This window comes from Bidens hawaiensis, unplaced genomic scaffold, assembly GCF_021521415.1.
Source record: "Bidens hawaiensis isolate Kalapana, Puna unplaced genomic scaffold, B.hawaiensis_p1.1 tig00014352_1, whole genome shotgun sequence".
Lineage (NCBI taxonomy): Eukaryota > Viridiplantae > Streptophyta > Magnoliopsida > Asterales > Asteraceae > Bidens > Bidens hawaiensis.
In genome coordinates, this window is record NW_027492240.1 from 206106 (window position 1) to 229716 (window position 23611).

Here is a 23611-nt window from a genome sequence, read left to right on the forward strand (position 1 = left end):
ACGTCTGCTTTCCAAAATTTTCATTTCTTTTCTTTATTCTAAACAGCAAAAAAAAAGAAAGAAAGAAAGAAAAAAAACTGCCATGCCAAGAAGGTTCGAACCCAAGACCAGTCGGTTGTAAACCAAATGGACTGCCTATTCAATTTCTTTTCTTTTCATTTAATTTTCAAACTTTTTGTGTTAATAATTTATGACTTATTTAAAGTCCCACAACTATCTTCTTTGTTTAATCGTTTTTAACAATTTCAATCTTTAGTTTTATCCAAGTGCATAAATTATGGTCAATTCATAAATATTCATATATAAATATTTTAATAAATGTCAAGTAGTCTCTTTTGTGGAACCTTGGACAAGTATAAGGAAATGGAGGAGGATGAGCCAATTGAGAATATAAGTGTGTTAAATTGTCCTATGTGAAGATTGTTACTAGACCGCACTACAACAAAATAATCCCTTCTAACGAGAGGAACTAACGTGGGAGATGTAACATGCGTGCTATGTGGTCTGTTCCCAGAGTCTTTGGAGCATCTGATGGTTCGGTGACAAGGAAATGGATTTGGGCCATCATCCATTGTTGGGTGAAACTTCCGGCTTCAATTGGTTTTAGATCGGTCAACGAGCTATTGGATTCCATTCATAAGCACAAGAGCAACAAGGAGGAGTGTTCGATAGTTCAAGCAATAGTATACATTACTTGGTTGATTCGGAGAACAAGAAATGAGAAAAAAAATTAAGAACATGACGACACTGAAAGAAAATGTGATCAATAACATAAAAGCGACATCTTTTTAATTTTATGGGTGAAGCATACAAGTTGGAGAGCGAGCTTGGATTGAGATGTTGATGTATATGTAATTTCGTCAATTTTCTTTCCTTTTTAATGATATCGGTCTTTGATAACAAGGAAAAAATAACTGAAATGTCTTTAATATGAACAACTTATACAACTTCGTGGATCCAAGTAGTGATGGTGAAATAATTGTCTTGTGTGCACTACTCTAAGTTGACAAAATGTGACTTTGTATACTCCAAGTAGCTAGTGATAAGTTAATTGTTTATTACTTATTTTAATTAAAAGACATATATATGCATCCGGGCAAGCACATAAACTAGATGTACGTGTAACGAGCCAAGCCTAGAGCTACAACTCAAGCTTGATTTTGCAATATGAAATTAATACATAAAAGTGTAAAACAGGTAAATTTAACTTATTAACGCTTAATGAACCTAAACCAGTAACTCATTTTATCATAGGTTTATCTTTACATGTTTTGCGAGTTTTAATGGAGCCGTTTTGGGTTAGTTTTTATAGGTGTTATGTTTTCAAAGAATACATGAGTCGATACCTTGATTTCATTGCGCTTATTATAACTAGAATCATTTTTGATATCTTATGTTAGTTACATAGTAAAAAAGTTGTAAACAATTACAACTTTTCACCAAAATGGTAATGACAAGCATACCCCTTGAATTAAGGAAGTGACAATCATACCCTTTTCTTTTAACATAATTAAAAGGTATCATGTTTAAATCACCTTTTTCTAAATCATATGTGTTTCGGAATTCGGATTGAAGGAAACCCTTAAAAGACGTCCAATATGGAGACAAATGCCCATTGTAGGAACTGCGTGCACTTATCAACCTGTTGTTTGATGTGTTGAAACTTGAAAGAGAAAACATGCTTCACAATAATGTTGATTTGTAGAATTTTTATAAAACAATTGTCAAGAGATCGACTCAACCTAGTTACATAGAGGTGTTTGAGAGCGGGATTTGCGTGACGTTGTGGCACCTATATATGTGTGGATATCACTAGAAAACGTGTAGCAAGTTGTTATCCATGGTTGCGACGATGGAAGTAGATCATGTACAAATAATCACGATGGTGGTAGTCCGATGCGTACAAATTTTGGTAATCGATTCACAAGAGATAAGAGGGCTAGAAGTAGAGAAACTTTGTAAATAAAAACCTTGGATAATATTAGTAAGTGAGTGGATTAAAAAGTTGTGAGCTTTTTAGGTTGTAAATGTTAGCATATGAAGCTCTAATTTACAATGATTACATGAAAAAGAGTTACAGATTGTGTTCGGGTCAAAACGGGTCATATTGACCCGCAAACATGTCCTGACTCTTTCTTTTTATTTTTATAAACATGCTACAAAATGAGGTTCTACTTGAAGAGCAACAACAAACAATGGGCCCGAAACATTGAACCCGTCTAGAACCCACGGGTTCTAAACCTTGCAATCGAAAACAAACCCGCTTTCAAATCACTAAAATGCTCGGTTGAAGAAGTAGAAGATGTCAAAGTCATGTTACAAATACTACCTATATTTGCTAGCAACATGATACTCAACTGTTGTTTAGCCCAATTAACAACTTTTTCGGTCCAACAAGCGGCCACAATGAACACGACTATCGGGTCATTCGTACTCCCACCCGCATCACTACCCGTTTTCCCCATTATCTTCATGATTATCTTGGCACCAATGTAAAATCATATCATAATCCCTTAGGCTAGAAAATTGACCAAATCTGAAACAAGTATGTTAACTGAGTTTATTATCTATTATATTCATTATTGTTTAATGTTTAATTTATGTTTAGGGGTGTACTTGGAGTCGGTTTTAGGTTCAAACGGGGACCAAAAGCCGAAAACTTGGTTTTTGAGCTTTTAAAAACTGTTTGGTTTTGGGTTTTTAGTTAACAATTTGGGCTTGAATTTTTTTAGCCGAAAAAGAACTGGCCCAAAATAAGGAGTTTGGGCCTAAATCAATTTTTTTTGTTAATTAATTTTTTTAGCCGAAAAAGAATTAGCCTATAATTCAATATAAATACAACTAAAAAATAACCCAAAAATATATTAATATACATCACATATTAACCAAACATCAAACGTAAACAATGATAGAGTCAAATAGAAAGTTGTACATTGTATACAAAATTAGTCAATTATACAAGATGTAAAGAAATTAGCCATGAATTTGTAGGATACGAAATTGGTTGATTTACAACTTGTTGTTTACTATGTTTACTCATTTCTGATAAGTTAAAGGCCACTTTAAAAATATATGGTCCTAAAAAAAGTATCAAAATTTCTTGGTTAAACCAGCATTAAAAAAAACGGCGGTTCGATGTTCTAGCATACCGCCCGAAAAAACCTGGCTCTAAATACCGGTAGCCTTACCGAAACCTGGTATAACCGACCGGCTCGTACTGGTTTTAAAACATTGATTATTATAGTTTTAATGTCTACTAGCTTGCCATGTAATAATATATTTGTAATGAATTACTAAGTCATAATATCATTAAAAGGGATGTAGCTAAGATGGTAGAGCGCTCGCTTAGCATGCAATGCAGCTTAGCATGCGAGAGGTACGGGGATCGATAGTTCGATACCCCGCATCTCCACTTTTGAACGGTCATTTTTTTTCGTTACAAAAACCGTAAGTTCTACTAGTCAGCCGTATAATTTACATAAACTCATTTATAAATAGATCTAAGTTAGTTATTTATACTTTTAATTCTTACATAGCTGGATACCGCTAAGCCAAATGCACTTTGGTCATTGAATAAACAAATGTGAATAACTGAATAGGGTCGAGATCCTGTATTAAAGTCGAGTTTTTAATAAGTTGATCTCGAGTAACTTAAAGTGCAACTCGACTCGTTCAAAAGCAATCAAAAGTTAATGTATACTCGGCTTCCCACCATCGATTGTTGAGCAAATTTGAGAACTAATTCGAAAGTCCATAACACTTATAATTAGCAAAGTGCAGTGTGTGCTTGTATCGATACAGAAGTAGTCACGCATCTTTCGACTCGAGCTTGAAAATCTACTCACAAGTCGAGCTCGAGCTTTGAAAATAGAACTCGAAACTAGCCGAGCTCAAGCTCTGTGTAAGTTTAACGAGCTAAGCTCGAGCCTAGTTGAGCTCGAGCTCGACTCGGCTCGTTTGTACCCCTAACCACAAGATATCAATTTCAAATCATATCCCAACCAAAATTTCAGCCATGGTGAGTAGTTTCTCTCTGATCTCTTCAATCCGAAACACATATGGACATATGGTTAAGAAAAGGTGATTTAAACATGATACCTTTTAATTATGTTAGAAGAAAAGGGTATAATTGTCACTTCCTTAACTCAAGGAGTATGTTTGTCAATACCATTTTGGTGAAAACTTATAATTGTTTACTATGTAACTAATATAAGATATTGAAAATGATTCTAGTTATAATAATCATAATAAAATCAAGTTATCGACTCATGTATTCTTTGAAAACATGTATTCTTTAATGAAATTAAAGGCGTTTCAGTTATTTTTTTTTCTAAGTACGAAAAGCCGATATCATTAAAAAGGAAAGAAAATTGACGAAATTACATATACATCAATCATCTCAATCCAAGCTCGCTATCCAGCTTGTATGCTTCACCCATAAAAAAGATGTCACTTTTATGCTAATGATCACATTGTCTTTCATTGTCGTCACGTTGTTAACTTTTTTCTTCATTTCTTGTTCTCAAAATTAACCAAGTAATGTATATTATTGCTTGTACTATCGAACACTCCTCCTTGTTGCTCTTGTGCTTATGAATGAAATCCAATAGCTTGTTGACCGATTCAAAACCAATCGAAGCCAGAAGTTTCACCCAACAATGGATGATAACCATCAGATGCTCCGAAGACTCTAGGAACATTCCACATAGCACACATGTTACATCTCCCATGTTAGTTCCTCTCGTTAGAAGGGATGATTTTGTTGCAGTACGATCTAGTAACAATCTCCACATAAAACAATTTGTATCATCGGTTTTTCTAACACCCTTATATTCTCAATTGACTCATCCTCCTCCATTTCCTTATACTTGTCCAAGTTTCCACAAAAGAGAATGACATTTATGAAAATATGTATAGATGAATATTTATGAATTGACCATAATTTATTCACTTGGATAAAACTAAAGATTGAAATTGTTAAAAATGGTTTTTAAACAAAGAGAGTTTTGGGACTTTAAATAAGTCATAAATTATTAAAACAAAAAAGTTGAAAATTAAATGAAAACAAAAGAAATTGAATAGGCAGTCCATTTGGTTTACAACCGACTGGTCTCGGGTTCGAACCTTCTTGGCATGGCAGTTTTTTTTCTTTCTTTCTTTTTTTTTTGCTGTTTAGAATAAAGAAAAGAAATGAAAATTTTGGAAAACAGACGTCTTGGGTTCGAACCTTGGAAGTGATATTTAGAATAAAAGGAAGAAATGAGAGTTTTGTAACGATGGTGTGACGTTTGGAAACACAACAAGAGAAGAAAAACCGACTGAGCAACAATGGTTTAATGTTCACAAAACGTCTATTCCGTTCAACGTTACACAACTCTGCTGAGGCATTTAGGAACGTTGACAGAGTTCCTTGGTTTAACTTTACAATGTTGAAACTTTTCAAATCAATAATATATATTTGTTGGAGTTGGTTAAAGAATATATTTTGATGAGTAAACTCTTATCAACTTTATGTTATGAAATTGTTAGATTGATCATTAATTACAACATAACCATATATACAACTTGTATACTTGTAGTTGTATGTATGTTTTAATAGATATATAATATTTGAAATTACATGCTTAAACGACCCCGTCCCAAGCTCGACTACGCTTGAGCTCGGCTCGTTTTGATGTACAAGAGCTCAAGCTAGCTCCGCTTATTTCGAGTTCTGTTTATAGAACTCGGCTTAGTTTTATTAATTGCTAATTTATATATTTTTGGAGAAAAACCTTAAACAAGCCTAAGCCAGCTCGAGCTCGGTAATGTAGTGTAAAATTAATACATGGAAGTCGAAAAAGAAGTAAAAATAACAGTAGGCTTGTTAAGGCTCGATAACTAAATGAGCTTCATTTGAGGCTCATGTTCGGCTTGTTTTAGAGTACTCATGAGCTTTTCTATTTTTGGTAGTAAATGGCTAAAGCTCGATCCAAAGTAACCGGTAAATGAAAGGAGGGTGGGTGCAATTAGCACAAGTCAAGCAGAGGAGCCAGAGTTAGATCCTACACAGACGCCTTTGTCCGCGCTCCAAAAACCATGGCAACTATACAATAACAAGATGAAGGGAGTTGAAAATCCTCAAGTGGTTGAGAGGTAAGTGGCAGTCCTCGATTTTAAGCACTTTGGCCTCGTTGAATGTGATTCCCAGAGCTTCTAAAGCAAAGAGCGTTTGGTTTAAGAAGATCACCTTAAGGACCACGTTCAAAGACCAGTTTGAGTTCAAAGATACGGTGTATGCATTCATCCTTAAGGACAAGAACTCCAAGAGGAACATGAAATTAGAAAAACATGAACCGAGGAAGAAATGAACAACGAACAAGTGCAAGAAACGGATCATGATCAGTACGTATGCTCAAGGCAGTTACTTTAGTTATATGGGGTGTTTTAATTAAGTCTAAGTCTAAGTGTGTAGAATGCATCTGACTGTGTTTGATGTATAATTGCATTATGACTTTGGATTTGTGGTGCAACAGTCAGATGTATAATTGCATTATGACTTTGGATTTGTGGTGTTTTGCACCAGTCAACATGTGGGCTTTTGCAATGTAAATAACTCTTTTAACTTTTGTGTGTTTGGTTGAACAATCAATTGCTTGCATTAACTAGCTAGTGAATATTTGTTGTTTGTGCTTTTATGAATGTTTATGATCGATGTTAATCGAACTACACGAACGTTGGTGATAAAAACAAACGTTATTGGTTATTACAAGCATTTGAGGTAACAAATTTACTTTCTTCCTCCATCTCTGTTAAGGGTGTTGGGCATGGTATCGGCTTCCGCCTAGGAATTTGTTTCTATATATTTTTAAATTTGTTTTTCTCCATATTCATCTCATAAATGTTTAAAACTAATCTCATACTTAGTCTGATACTGAATCCTATTTTCAAATGATTCGACTAAATCTCATATGATCTTTCTTTCATTGCCCGCATATAGAAATAGAATGAAGCTATGAATATCATAGAGAATATTTTTTAAAGATGAAAATCATGTATGTATGTTTTAGAGTTTTAACTTATTGTTACTTTTAACAATAACCCTTTACTGGAATCTTGAGGGACCATCCGTAAAAAGTTGATAATATGTGGGCCTTGTTTAATGTTAACCTTAAAACCCCCTTAAATAGCATTATTGTTCTTCTAGAAGGTTTGAAATCAAACCCACGATCATGAGTTCACGACACAGCGTGCATTAAGTTGCTCAAAGCTAACTATCTTGAAATCAAAGAGTTCCAATGAATTTAGGCATTCTAGCTCATTTTGGATGTGCATAGCTCGTTATTATAATTCAGCAATTGTAAAACGATTCTTTGAGATAAGTTATGGTTGAAATTACGGATAAGTAACTATCTAAGTAATAATGCAATAATATCGAAAACGAAAGGAGTGATAAAAACAAGAGATTGGTTTGAGAAACTAAGACGTTTATTACTCATGATCTTTGTTTACATTATATATAGGCACAATACAAGAACCTTAAAACCATATCATAAATGGAAGTTAACATCTAGTCAAAGCAGTTGATTAAGGGTTTGAATACGGTAACTCGATCCATGTGATTAAGGATGTATGCTTATATCATATTAATTTCTATTGGATTTGAATTTAGTTTAATATAATATCCCTTGTTTTGTTTTTATCGCTTATCATAGAAGATAAAAATAGGTTTGATGAAAAAAAAAAAAAAAAAAAAACTTTCTCTGATAGTATCATAAAATGCATAGTAAACATGCATATCATAAATATTAGGTAATTAATCATAGGGATTACTGGGACACATATGAGATAGCTCGACCTATATGAACGTTGGTGATAATACACACACCACATGTTTATTCTCTGTTAAGGGGCGAAATTTGGGTGGAGGCGACGAATTTTTATCGACCTTCATCGCCTTTTGTTTATTATTATTATAATTGTGTGATATATATATAGAGTGTGGGAACCAATGTTGTAAAAGTAGGATTACAAGGCCGAGTACTCCGAGTACTCGCTACAAGGCATGTCACTGAGGCGAGTTTCTGTAAATCCACCTAGTTACTAAGAATCGGTCAAATGTGGTCAACCTCAGCCAGAATCATATCATATCGGTGAACTAGGACCGATTTTGACTATAAAAAAATAAAACATAATTGTTATTTCAATAATATTAAAGAACAAATACCATTTTTTTAATTAATGATTAGTAATTTTTATAATATTTTATATTTAAAAATGTATTTCTTTTATTTATATTGATATTTACCTATTTTGTTATTAATATTAGTAAACTTATGATATTTGACATATATATAATAACCAAATATTAATTTTCTTTATATTTACCATGTCCGAGTACTCTTTGATTACTCCTCGAGTACTCTGAGTACTCCCTCCAAGGGGGTCGGCCGCCTAGGGACCGCCTAGCGACTTTTGCAACATTGGTGGGAACAATAACTTACACGTGTTTTTATCCAAGTGAAAATGTTAAATAACTTTCCTGTTTTATGCCAAGCACATATAGATGTTTTAAGGATTGTATGCCAAGGTGTCAAACCAACCCGTTTCGATCTAATCAGTTCCTATTTTCTATGTACTTTTACTTTGTTCCGGTTTTTAAATTCATGGTTGCGGTTGATTTGTAAGAAAAAAGAATCATAACAAAAATGACTTTGCCATCAAGATTCAAGAGTGTTTAAATGCTAATATCTAAAGTGTTTAATTACTCTAGATATCCATATTGAAATATACAATATCTAGACTAATATTGATCTAGAGAAAGTTCTTCATTGTGAATCTATGTTTTGTCATTTTGAAGCTTCATAAAGTGTTTATAATCAGCTATATTGTAATTAATATTGGTCAACAAAACTACATATAAATATATAATCACCTATATCATAATACAAGTTGATGCTAACTAGTAACTACACCCTATGTGTTAATTAATGTTGATCAAGGACAAGCATCAATCGGAATTTATGTTTCCAAACTCTCATTCCTTCCATATGTTTTCATTTCTTTTCTTTTAATTTTCAACTTTTGTATGAATTTACTTTTCATCTTTTTTTAACGGATTTACTCAATCTCATGATCATTGATGACTTTATTGAAGTCCCACACCAACCAATGTCTAAGTATCTTCTTCCTTTTTAGCACCTTGAAACTTTAATTCACCTTTTTAACTTAAACGAGTCTAAGCTCAATTCGAGCTCATGTAGACCTTGAATGAGTTAAAGTTCAGCTTATAGAGTGACATTAATACATACAAGTCCAAGATAAGAAAAACTAACTTACTAACGCTTGACAACGAGCTTCCTTTACAAGGCTCGAGCTCGATAACCAAACAAGCTTTATTTCAGGCAGCTCATGATCAGCGCGACTCGTTTTATCATAAGTTTATCTTTACGGGTTTTGTGAGTTTTGATGGAGTCGTTTTGGTTTTAGTTACTATAGGTAAAATGTTTTCAAAGAATACAATAGTCTATAACTTGATTGCATTTTATTAATTATAACAACTTCATTTTAACTTTTCTTATTAGTTATGTAGTAAAGTTGTAGTGATTATTAAAATACTTATGTTTAAATTAACTAGCTTTTATTTCCCGTATGTGTTTCACACGTATTACTACATATGCCTTCAACAAAAACTAGCTTTAGAAACCATATACGTGAAGTACAATAGTACACGGTGCCATGATTGTAGAAAATCACACGTGATGGGAGAGATTAAGATACTGCATTCTATAATCATGATTAATATACATGAATAATCTTCAATTATAAATCAAAGTATTTTAGATTTACAATGATAAATGGCAACCTATAGATATAATGTTTCAAGCATAAACATGTGTGATGCTAAGATTGGAAAGCCTAATTTTGTTTTGAATGTATTATTTTTAAGATAAGATAAGAATTGATAGAAAATTAATTAACTAGCTTATGGATTGATATTTACAAGGTTACAAAAGTCATTAGACGAATCATAGGCGGCTGACTAAGGAGTTGAGTGTACTCGGACTCTCGGAGTATTCGGGAAGTACTTAGAGAGTACTCGAACATGGTAAATATAAAATAAATGAATATTAGTATAAATAAGAGAAATATATTTGTAAAAACTAAATTATTCTAAAAACTCATAATCATTAATTATAATAATGATATATATTCATTTTTTAATATTACAAAAATACAAATTATGTTTTATTTTTTTCAGTCAAAATCAGCCAAAATTGACCGACCATATATGATTTTGGCTGAGGTTGACCCCTTTTAACAAATTACTCGATAAATAGTCGACCTTGTACCTGCTTTTATAAAATTATAGATTTATTATATCGTAAATTAAATAAAAGTCGTAATAATAATAATAATAATAATAATAATAATAATAAGAAGAAGGGAGAGTGAGTTTGAGTTGACCAACATACGTACATATAAGCAATTAATACCTGCTATACATAGTTTGAGTTTAATACGTAGTTTGATGAGTTGAACTAATACATACTATACATACTAATATACTATACATACTAGCTTTGAGTTGAATACATAGTTCCTTGGCAACTAATCCACATATTTCACTTTCACCTCACTCACCTTCCAAGCAACTTCTTCTTCAAATCTTTCTTCGTACAGAAATCAGAATTATTAGGTCAAGAAATAATTAATAATAATAATATTCATCATCTTCAAACAACACATCAAAACCCCATATCTCCATCACTGTTACATTGCTTAAAGCTACTAATTAGTTCCATCTGATCTGATCTGATCAAAACCTTAACTAGTTTGTTTCTGATCAAAGGTATAATATTTAACTTAGTTTTCATCACATAATATTTATATATTAATTGTTGATCATTTATTGCTTTGTTTTGTTGTCACACATATTGAAGAGGTAGGTCCCAGCAGAGACTAGTTGGTCCCGCAAGACTCACCTTGAATAGGGACGTCTGCGCAAAGGTCATCTACTCCCGCAGGACCCACCATGCTCATAGAATCTTACGCGCAGTACGCAAGCTGTACACGCAGGGAAAGCCTCCCAATGGTGAAGTACCCCGCCTGTTCCCGCAGTTGCGGATACAAGCCATCAGGGAAGGCTACCCGCAGACAGCAGGGCTACACGCACAAGGCAATAGCTACTTCAGTAGTCACATGAAGGAATGAGCAAGGCGGGAACAATCCCGCCAAAATGAGCCAGTCCGTATGATTCTGAAAGATCTTTTGTACTATACCTACCAAGGTATGGATAGGACAGACGATCTGACCAGAACAACCCATGAGCCAATCACAGGGTGACAGCTCACCGACAACAGTACGAGGAGGAGCACCCTCTAGTACTGTTTGTCACTATTAGCCGCTGCCTACTCACCAACTCCTACTGACGGGCGTGCGTAGCCTACAGTTGGTAGAATAGTATTACTGTTGGCCGTAACCTATTCACCAACCAGCATGGCCTGCGTATAATCCACAGTAGGTGGGACGTGCATAAGCTACAGTTGGTGGAATAGTGCAGCCGACTTTATTACTGTTGGCCGTAACTCATCCACCAACCAGTATGGCCTGTGCATAATCCACTGTTGGTAGAACAGGAATACTATTCAGCCGGCTGTACCTGCTTGGAAACCTACCTTCGGCTATAAATACTCCAACATCTTGGAATGGTAAGATCATCTGCTATCCAGTTATCTAGCAATCTCTTAATATACACTTATATTCAGAGCAATCTAGTCTGATTCACACGCCGGAGGGTGGTCACAAGGAGGAACCCCCCCTTCTCAGTGACGAGCTTACGGTGTTTGTTTTGCAGGTCTCCTGAAGAACAGCCTTCTCAGCTAGATCTCATCCGTGGGAAACATTACTTAAACCCCCAGATTATCTATAATCTATCCAGGGTTCACTTAGTGTTTCTTCATTGGCGCCATCCGTGCATAAAAGCTAGAACTATTTTAGTTTTTTCACAATTTCTGAAGAAATGGTTAACGTTACTCCGGTCCAAAGGCCAGTAACCGACCAAGAAACCCCGGTAACAACCCCAGCAACTGGGGGGAACACCGGCGGTTATACAATCCTTACGAACACTACCCCGACTACCCAAGCCGGGGCAAGTGCAGTAAATATTCCACTGGGGTTCACCGATACCCAGCTGGAAAAACGAACGAAGGTCCCTCGCCAAACACTAGATCAAGTGAAGGCATGGGCCGAAGCACGGCAAAGAGAATTCCAAGCCGAATTGGATGAACGCTTGCGTTCAGTTCAACAGGCTGAAGAATTCGCCAGTACTCGCCAACACCTCAATATGAGCAGTGACTGCGAGTACTCAGACGACGAGTTGGAGTCCGATACCGACGCAAACCCTCGCCATAAGGCGAAAGGGAAGCGTAAGGAAACGGACGTCCAACCAAAAAGGAATTTTGGGGAAGCTTTTAAACCAATCGCGGAGAGAAACCCGCGTGACTTCTCCAAAACCTTTAGACCAACTGCTACAAATGCAGGAAAGTCAAAATTCGCAAGGGACATTGCGGAAGCAATCGCCCCAAGAAGTGCCAAACAAATGTCCAACATTGGCACTTATGATGGTCTATCCGACCCAGACGACCATTTGAACAGGTTCATTGCGGGGGCCACCGTCAGCAACTGGACGGAACCCACGTGGTGCTACATGTTCCAGATGACTCTGGTCGGAGCGGCCAGGGCATGGTTCGATCGTTTACCGATCCACCACATATATGACTGGGCGGACTTTCAGAACAAGTTCAGCCAGCACTTCAGCCAACAGAGGAAGTACACTGAAGAGCAGTGGACGATCCTCAACTGCGTGAGAGAGGAGGATGAATCTTTACTAGACTTCATCACTCGCTTCAACTCCAAAAAGCTAAGTCTCGGCAACATAAGTGAGGATCTGGTTCGCGCCGCCTTCATCCAAGGCGCCGAATACCCAGAACTTATCCGCACATTGACGGGTAAGGATGGCATGCCATCAACATGGGATGCCATCATGACGGCGGCAAAGCGCTTTGCCGAGACGGAAAAGCAACTGGGAAGGGATCTTCCCCAGAGTACACACCTCTACACGCAGAGGACAAGAGAAAACAATGTCCGGATCGCCCGGCAAAACAAAAAGAGGAGGCTAGGTATCTGGCAGTCAAGGGTAAACTTTGACACCTCATCCAGCTCTCGCCCTCTTGTTGGCGGAAGGGACAACACACACCCTTCAAACCGAAAACACCGGTGGACGCCACTCACGAAGAGCGTCACGGAGATATTTGCCACGGAAAAATTGCCATGGCCAAAAGCCTCATTGATCCGGCAGAAACCTAATGCGGATCAAAGCAAGTCCTGTGATTTCCACGGGACAAAGGGTCATGGTACTGAAGAGTGCACATCCTTGAAAGACATTGTTGAAGCATTTGTCAAGGATGGACGACTTGCACATCTCGTGGCATCAATCAGGAAGGGAGGAAGGAATGACAACCGGTACAGAGGTAACGGACGAAAGCCCGTCGACATCAGCATCAACATGGTTCATGGCAAGGTCGGAGGAAGAAAAAGACGAATGACAGAACCATGCGCGTGGAAGGAAGCTGAGGTGCGCTTCCCGCGAGTGCCAGGAGGCCCCAGCAAAGAAGGCCCCATCGTCATCAAAAGCCAGCTGGGGCATTACATCACTTCCCGCACTCTTGTTGACAACGGCGCTTCGTCAACAGTGATGTACAGGCAGTTCTTTGACAAGCTAGATGATGAAGACAAAGAACGCCTGGAAACGGTCTACGCTTCAATGGAAGGGTTTGACGGCAGTACAGAAACCCCCCTGGGTATCCTATCTTTCCCCGTCACTCTTACAGATGGAAAACACTCCCGCACAAAGGATGTGGACTTTGTCGTGATGAGGAAGCCACACCACACGTACGACATCCTCTTCGGGAGAGACGGGATGGCAAGATTCAACGCCGTGGTATCTTCAGTCCACGGCATGATGGGATGGCCAACAGCTGAGGGTGTGGCGATGATCACTGGCATTCCCCAGGTATGCATCGCATCTGTCTCATCTAAACCCAAACCAAAGATGGCTAAACCAACCATCACCGAACCGGAAAAATGGGCCTTCAATGGCAAATACCCCGACCAGGCCGTTACCATTGGACCAACAATCGTTGATCCCACCCGCACCCTACTCAAACGCTTACTGCAGAAAAACGCTGACATCTTTGCGTGGGCACCAGCTGATATGACTGGTGTACCCCGAAGTAAGGCGGAACATAAGCTCAAGTGCGATCCGGCTGTCACGCCAGTCGTACAAAAGCGCAGAGTAATGGGGCCTGAACAAACTAACGCGTGTAGAACCCAAGTCAAGGAACTCCTTGACGCAGGCATCATACGCGTTAGTAGATATCAAACATGGGTTGCAAATCCCGTAATGGTACCGAAGAATGACAAACAATGGCGCATGTGCATAGATTTCAAAGATTTGAACAAAGCATGCCCCAAAGATTGTTATCCGTTACCAGAAATTGATCTTAAGGTGGATTCGTTGGCACCATTTCGCCTTAAATGCTTCCTGGATGCGTATAAGGAGTACCATCAAATCCACATGGCCGTAGATGACCAGGACAAAACCGCATTTCGGACGCTCGATGGTACATTTTGTTATAAAATGATGCCATTCGGACTTAAGAATGCAGGGTCCACGTACCAACGACTGATGGACAAAGAGTTTCATGCCCAAATCGGGAGAAACTTGGAAGTTTATATGGATGATTTGGTCATCAAAAGCCCCGAGCCAGAAGCGATGTTGAAAGACATTGAAGAAACCTTCAACACGCTTAGAAAGATAAACATGAAGCTCAACCCGAGCAAGTGTTCGTTTGGGATGGAAGAAGGGAAGTTCTTGGGAGTCATTGTTACTAAAGATGGCTTCAGAGCGAACCCTGAAAAGGTCGAAGCCATTGTTAAAATGGAATCACCTACCACCATCAAACAGGCTCAGACACTGAATGGACGACTAGTCGCACTTAATCGCTTTTTGGCAAACCATGCGGATAAGTCGTTTCCTTTCGTGTCAACATTGAGAAACTGCTTAAAGAAAACGCACTTCCGCTGGACACCAGAAGCGGAAGCAGCTTTTCAGGAGATTCGGTCACGCCTGATCGAACTCCCAACACTTACTGCACCACAAGCGGGAGAGGAGTTAATCCTATACCTTTCCGCAACAGATAGAGCAACCGGGGCAGTCCTGCTAATAGAACGAAAAGGCATCCAGATGTCAATCTATTATGTTAGCCGTGTACTAACAGACGTAGAAACCCGGTACTCTACCCTCGAAAAATTGGTCTTAGCACTTATACACGCTTCACGCAGGTTAAGACGATATTTCCAGGGCCACCCAATCACCATTCTCACCAACTTCAAACTCTCAAACGTTCTAGGCAAACCCGAATTATCGGGACGTCTAGCCAAATGGGCAATTGAATTGGGAGAATATGCAATTAAGTACAAGCCAAGACCAGCCATAAAAGGCCAGGTCCTGGCCGATTTTATTGCAGAAGTCCCCGCTTCGCGGGAGAAAGAGTGCCAGGAGGAGGCTCAACCCTCCCCAGCACAGGACATCAATGATGTCTGGCGACTCTACACTGATGGAGCAGCCAATAACGAGGGTTCAGGCGCAGGGTTAAAATTAACCAACCCAGCAGGCCAAGAATATACTTACGCTATTCGGTTGGATTTTCCAAGTACGAATAACGAAGCCGAATATGAAGCATTCTTGGCCGGTTTGAGAATTGCGCGTAAAATGGGAGTGAAAAACTTGGAAGCCCACGTGGATTCCATGCTGGTGGCCAACCAAATAAATGGGACGTACACGGCTGTGAACGACACAATGGCCCTGTACCTCGCCCAGGCAAAAACCCTTATGCGTGATTTTAGTGATTGTAAAGTCATACACGTCAAGCGCAGCGAAAACAAATCTGCGGATGCGTTAAGCAAGCTTGCGTCACTAGCCTTCACCCACTTGGGAAAGGACATCCGCATTGAACTCCTCGAAGCACCATCAGTCCCGCACAAGGAAATTTGTGTCATCCAAACCGGTACAGAAACGTGGATGACACCAATAATAAATTACCTTGCAGCAGGAACACTACCAGAGTCAAAAACACAGGCAAGAAAACTACGCTGTAAAGCACTGAATTATCAGCTCGTCAACGACATCCTTTACAGACGTAACTTTCTTGGCCCACTCTTGAGATGCGTGGACAACCAAGATGCCGACTACCTCCTAAGGGAAGTACACGAAGGCATCTGTGGAGTACACGCAGGTCCTCGCGCTGTTGTAGCCAAGCTAAACAACGCGGGATACTTTTGGCCGGGGATGCATACGGATGCACTGGCATACATCAGAAAATGCAAGTCTTGCCAACTTTACGCACCCAACACGCACCGCCCGAAGAATGAACTGGTTCCAGTCACTTCTTCATGGCCATTTCAGAAGTGGGCCATCGATGTGACAGGCCCATTTCCTACAGCAGCAGGAAATGTTCAGTTCCTAGTGGTAGCCATCGACTACTTCACCAAGTGGATAGAAGCAAAACATTTAGCCCAAACAACCGCGAAGCATATCAAAAAATTTATTTGGGAATTTATTATTTGTCGTTTTGGACTTCCACAGAATTTGGTGAGCGATAACGGCACCAACTTTGCTGACAAGAAGCTACAACAGTGGCTAAAAGAACTTCAAATTACCCACACCTTTACCTCAGTGGCACACCCGCAAGGTAATGGTGAGGTGGAAAGAGCAAACAAGAGCATCGTCGATGGCATAAAGAAAAGACTCTTGGAACACAGATCCGGCTGGGTGGACGAGCTTCCGCACGTCCTTTGGGCAAACAGAACGCTGAAGAAGGCCAGTACGGGAGAAACCCCGTTCAGCCTCACTTATGGCACTGAAGCCATGGTCCCGGTCGAAATTGGTCTACCCTCGCCAAGGGTCTTGATTCAGCCAGAAGACAATGATGCGGAAAGACGGTTGGATCTTATGCTAACCGAGGAACGCAGAGACTTAGCCGCAGTGCGTGAAGAGAACTACAAACTACAAATGCAAAAGTACTACAACACGCGGGTAAAACTCTGCAACTTCAAAATAGGAGACTACATACTGCGTAACAACGAGGCTTCAAACCAAGAGCGCCCGGGAAAGCTGGCCCCGGTTTGGGAAGGGCCATACATTATCAAAGAAGTCCTGGGAAAGGGCGCATACCGGCTCGAAAGGCTCGATGGCACTCCCATCCCAAGAACATGGAATGGAGCTCAATTACGCAAATGTTATATGTAGATCAATTCCAAAACTTGTAAAGGCCTAGAGCCACTTCTAATGGAAATGATTCTCCTTTCATAATGTGTTTACCTTTATCCTTATGAACTTCCCACTGGTGCCGGTATTTACCGCATAAACGGGGAGAAGTAAGTCGTTACGTGTGGAAGGCGGCAAAACCCGCATAAACACAACGTTAAAAATATGGGAAACCTACACGCAGGTATGATGTAAGTAAAGTTTAGCCATCCTTGTAAGTGCAAGTGACGGTCTTACCCGCACAATCACAAACAAGGAAGCAAAACTTCAACCTATCATCTACCACGTTCAAAGGTTATCCTAAAATAAAATAAAAAAAAAAAAAAAAAAAAAAAAAACGATAAGGAAAACCTACACGCAGGTCAGATAAGGGTAAAGTTTTGCCATCCTACTAAGTGCAAGTGACGGTACTACCCGCACAATCACGAAAGAGGAAGCAAAACTTCACACCTATTATCAACCACGTTCAAAGGTTAACTTATCCTCAAAAGATGAAGAAAACCTACACGCAGGTCAGATAAAGGTTAAAGTTTAGCCATCCTACTAAGTGCAAGTGACGGTTCTACCCGCACAATCACGAAAGAGGAAGCAAAACTTTAACCCATTATCAACCACGTTCAACAGGTTAACTTATTCTAAACACTTGGAAAATTGCTAATTTAAACTAAGTATGCAAGTCATAAGTTTATAAAGCAAGGAACCCAAAGAAAGAAATAACAATCTTATACGCAAAAAGATTTATATTTCACAAATAAATTATTACAAGAATGGCCGGGTAACTACCCGCCTACGAAAAGAAAAATAAATACATCCGTACAAGACTATCCTAGCAATGGGAAGGGATCTTCGGGATCAAGCTTCAGGGCCGCTTCCACTTGGACCCGCTCCATCAGAGGAACGGGGCGGTTCAAGGAAAGCTTTAAGGATAGCTAACCCATCATCAGCAGCAGCTACTTGGTTCACCTTCTCCACCACCGGATGCGGGAAGGCGGCGTATTGATTTACTGCTTGGTCATATATGGCTTCGGTATCTACATTGTACAAAGGGAAGTTGGATGGCGGGACGCCTTTCTCAACAAACCCTAGACCAAGCAGGAAACCGACCCGTTCCCCATCCTCGTGAGAAGCGTTGAGGGCTGCGCTCATTGCATCATCGTAAGATGTCTCTGAGAAGACCCGATGCACAACCTACATAAGAAAATATACAAGTGTCAAACACCCTAATTACAAAGATAAGCGTGAAGACATGAAGATAGACTTACCTGAGACAACGCTTCTCGAAGAAGCCATTCCTTGGCAACCAGAGCTTCTTTAAGGGCGGCTTGAGCTTGGGTGCAGGCGCGTTCGGCTTCGCTTTTGTTAAGTTTGGCAAGTAGCACTTCCTTTGCGGCAGCCTCTTCGACGCCCTTAAGCTTCCGCTCGGTGTGATCAAGCACGCCCCTCTGGTCCAGGATCTCTTGAAGTTTCTTGGCATCCTCCATCGCCAAGGCATCATGAGCACGTTGGAGAGCCTCCAATTTGGCCTTGAGCTCCTCGTTCTCCACGCGTAAAGGCTCAGCAACGGCTTCAGCCTTGGTGGCCCTCTCGGTTGCGTTCCTCGCAGTCTCCTTAGCCAGCCGAAGCTGTTCGTTAACAGCTTGGGCAGCCTTGGAGCGGGCCTCGAGTCGCGCTTGAACCTCAACCTCGAGGGCCTTGAAGGCCTTCTCCTTCTCCGCAGCAGCTGCGGCCAACTTTTGGTTCTCCTCCCGAAGAGCCCGCGCTTGAGATACTTCCTTGGCGCGAGCTGCTTTTAACTTGTCGTTTTCACGACAAAGCAGCTCGACGCGCGGCTGCATCCGGGCTTGGAGAACCCGAAGCTCATTGGTTAGCCTACCCTCCTGGTAGCTAGCCATGGCTTCCCCCAACGCACCATGGGGAGCAGCGTGGCGAGCCCATTCCACGCACTCCACAGGGGTACGAAGGGTTGTTCCTCGGCGTATGTTCCATCGCGGAACATACACTTCATTGGAATCCGAAACTGCAGAAAACAAAAAGCAGTTAGGAAAAGATGATAAAATATATAAATGAAAAAGGGCCAAAGGAACCCTACGCACCTGTAGGGTCAATTACAGGCCGATAGCCGCCGAACCCATCACCTGAACCCAATGGAAATCCATCCAAGAGGTCAGGCAGATGGGAAGGTGGCGGAAAGATGCGAGAAGCCCCACGCGTACCTGAGGGACCGGCCGTCGTTGCCGGGGGCATAGTAGCAGCCGCCGCGGTCGCTGCCGCAGAATTCCGCGGCAAAAGTAACCGCCGGCTCTGTGAAGGATGCTGTAAAAATTGCACTCACAGCCGGCGGTGACGTCATCTCGGCTGGAACAGTCGGCTCAGAATGAGCAACTGAACCAGCGGAAGCAGGCGCAGGCGCCTGGGTCGACGCCTCAGGTAGGCTGACCAAGCCTACCGTCATTGGCGGAGAGGTAGTACTCGGGCCCTCACCCTGGAATGCGCCAACATCCACACCTGCGTAAAGAAGAAAAGTGTTAAAAAGACTTGAAGATTAAACTACGAAGATAAAAGCTAAGAGTTGTACTTACGGGTTTTCTTGAGCTTGAACGTACGGACGGGCGGGGAAGAACCCGATGGAGCCGGTCTCTTGATGCCGGTCACCGTCGTCGTCATTGGTTCTCCGGAGGTAACAGTCGTAGCCTCCGGAACAGTGGTCTTCTCACCACCGGGGTTCCCCGCCACCTCTTCACTATCTGACTCAGTGTCAGATAGGAGCACTGGATCGGCTGTGGAGGCCGCCTTCTCCTTCCCTTTCCCGCCGGCAGCCCTCTTCTTCCGCACTAACGGAGGACCATCTGCGGATTCCTCAGAAGAAGACAGGTCAGGAATTCCAGCAGCGGGTACAGCACTGAGGGGGGGAGGAGAGAATAACGCCTTACCTGGCCGCCGGTGGCTCAGGATCTCGTGGCCCAGCGGATAGACCTCCACAAACCGATCCGCTGTTTGCTCCAGGATGGGCAACTCATTCTCGTCAAGAGCACGAGTACCCACCCGCACGGGATCGTCAGCTTCCCGCGGGTACAGGAGCGACTCCAAATTGTTCCCCTCTGAAAGAAAAGAAACAGTTAGAAGACAAACTCATATCAGCAAGAAAGACAAGACATACCATAAGGAGTAGAGTTCAAACCGTATTCGAGATGGATGGGAACCTGAGACGCCTCCTTCCAAACCCGGCTCATCCCCAGCATCACCATCCCGGACTCCGCAAACCGGTAAACCGGAGATTGGACCCGGGATATCTTTGCAAACCATTCCGCCTCCTGGTAGTTGGTGGCGTGATGGCTCGGAATGGCTTGGCCATTTTTAAACTTCATGGCAATAGGGACGGCGCGGGCAGAAATGTAGAAGAACTCCCGCTTCCACGATCGGAGACTGCGCTCGGTCGCGCAAATCTTCAAACCCTTGATCCGGGTTGTCAGGGTGTACCACCCCTGGATGCACCTCCAAGTATAGAAGGTCATCAGGCGGTCCACATAGGGCTCAACACCCAATATCCGGCACACCCACTCGAAGTGGCGAATCTTCGCGATCGCCATTGGGTGCAGCTCGGTCAGATGAACACCGTGCCTTTCGAGGACACGGTAAACAAACTTTGTCAATGGGAACCTAAGGTTCCCATAAACAAAGAATGCAGCATATACCCCGATCTTGCCACTGGGGGCATCGTACACGGTCTGATGGGGTTCAGGAAACTCAGGCTCGAGAGGATCGAGCATGAACTTCCTAACAACATACCGGTACTGATCGCCGGGCAGAGCACAGTGGCACTCGCCAGCAGTACTCCTGTCATCGGTGGTAGACTCGAGATCATGTGAAGACATCTTGCAGAAAGAAAGCGATTTCGGGAAAATGCTTGCCTGAAAAGGGGAGTATTTGCCGGAAATCGCTAAGAAGAAGAAGAGAAAGGTGAAGGTGTGAATTAAAAAGGACCCTCTCCCCCTTTATATACTAATCGCAATTAATGCGGTGAATTTAATGCGGAGGAGAGAGAAATCGAGGGTGCAATGAAACTATGACGCGTGGCAAAAAGCAAGCTGGCAACAGCTGTAAAAAGGACGCGTGCCAGTAATTTCGCGGCCACGCGCCCGGAAAATCGCGCCCACGCGCCTGAAAAAGCGTCTGGAATGACCATGTACTGTCACGTCACCATAACTTCCTGCACGTCCTGACACAGTCAGAAGAAACCGTCGCACGACGTTTCAGATGTTTGGACTGTTCTTATCCTCACCAACCTTTCGAATTTCAAAATTTAAAATTCAAAAAGATTCAAAAGTAAGCGGGAAAATACCCCTTACCTTGGCAACCAAGTAACCATAAGACGGATGCGGGTACAGTGTTAAGGCAAAACCCTTCACATACCTAGCACCCGCAGGGAATTGACGCCAGGGGTACCTTGAAAGTAAAGTAACCGTAAGACGAGCGCGGGTACAGTGTTAAGGCAAAACCCTTCACATACCTAGCGCTCCGCGGGGAATTGAAACCAAGAAGGATCTTCTGGGCAATGCTTGCGGAAACGGAAATAACATCCCCGCATAGCGGGAACGTCGAGAACTACATTGTTGAGGCTCCAGGATGGAATTGGTGGTTTAAACATAATTGATCACTATGTTCAAAACCACTAAAACCTCAAGGAGAATCCACACAAGTGAGACTCAACGCTCCTGACTTGCGAGAAGGTTACATACCTACCCGCATCATACCCAAAGATCAAGCAAAAAAATCGGGAATTTTTGCAAGTGACATTAGGAAACCCGCGGGAAGAATCCCCACGGAGAACCTTAAAACTAAAAACCCTTTTCAAAACCCCTTGCTTAAAGTCCAAAAGTTCACCTCACTTTATTAAACATTCATGAGAAGAACATTGGACTGGGGGGACTTGAAGAGGTAGGTCCCAGCAGAGACCAGTTGGTCCCGCAAGACTCACCTTGAATAGGGACGTCTGCGCAAAGGCCATCTACTCCCGCAGGACCCACCATGCTCATAGAATCTTACGCGCAGTACGCAAGCTGTACACGCAGGGAAAGCCTCCCAATGGTGAAGTACCCCGCCTGTTCCCGCAGTTGCGGATACAAGCCATCAGGGAAGGCTACCCGCAGACAGCAGGGCTACACGCACAAGGCAATAGCTACTTCAGTAGTCACATGAAGGAATGAGCAAGGCGGGAACAATCCCACCAAAATGAGCCAGTCCGTATGATTCTGAAAGATCTTTTGTACTATACCTACCAAGGTATGGATAGGACAGACGATCTGACCAGAACAACCCATGAGCCAATCACAGGGTGACAGCTCACCGACAACAGTACGAGGAGGAGCACCCTCTAGTACTGTTTGTCACTATTAGCCGCTGCCTACTCACCAACTCCTACTGACGGGCGTGCGTAGCCTACAGTTGGTAGAATAGTATTACTGTTGGTCGTAACCTATTCACCAACCAGCATGGCCTGCGTATAATCCACAGTAGGTGGGACGTGCATAAGCTACAGTTGGTGGAATAGTGCAGCCGATTTTATTACTGTTGGCCGTAACTTATCCACCAACCAGTATGGCCTGTGCATAATCCACTGTTGGTAGAACAGGAATACTATTCAGCCGGCTGTACCTGCTTGGAAACCTACCTTCGGCTATAAATACTCCAACATCTTGGAATGGTAAGATCATCTGCTATCCAGTTATCTAGCAATCTCTTAATATACACTTATATTCAGAGCAATCTAGTCTGATTCTCACGCCGGAGGGTGGTCACAAGGAGGAACCCCCCCCCTTCTCAGTGACGAGCTTACGGTGTTTGTTTTGCAGGTCTCCTGAAGAACAGCCTTCTCAGCTAGATCTCATCCGTGAGAAACATTACTTAAACCCCCAGATTATCTATAATCTATCCAGGGTTCACTTAGTGTTTCTTCACATATCATTTCCTAACCTAGCTTTTTAGTATTATTTATGTAATAGTTTACCACTTAGGTTATGATCATGATCGATTGATTAACTAATTAACGGATCTGTTTGTTAAACCAATACATAATGCAAATAAATAGTTTACTACTTAATAGTGTTTGGTTTGTGATCAAAGCTAGCTTAGGTACTTCATTTCTTTCTTTATTCTTTATTCTTTGATTTGCTTTGTTATTATTAGTTTCTTGCCCTTTTGAGCTGATTTGTTTGGGTAAAATAATATTGTTGATTTACCCTAACC

At 41.4% G+C, this 23611-nt stretch overlaps 1 protein-coding gene across 1 annotated transcript in view; it reads left to right on the top strand.

The window, feature by feature from the left end:
• LOC143546483 (thioredoxin H2-like) overlaps positions 1-23611 on the top strand; it is a 92447-nt gene that overhangs the window by 24703 nt on the left and 44133 nt on the right. The window lies entirely within an intron of this gene.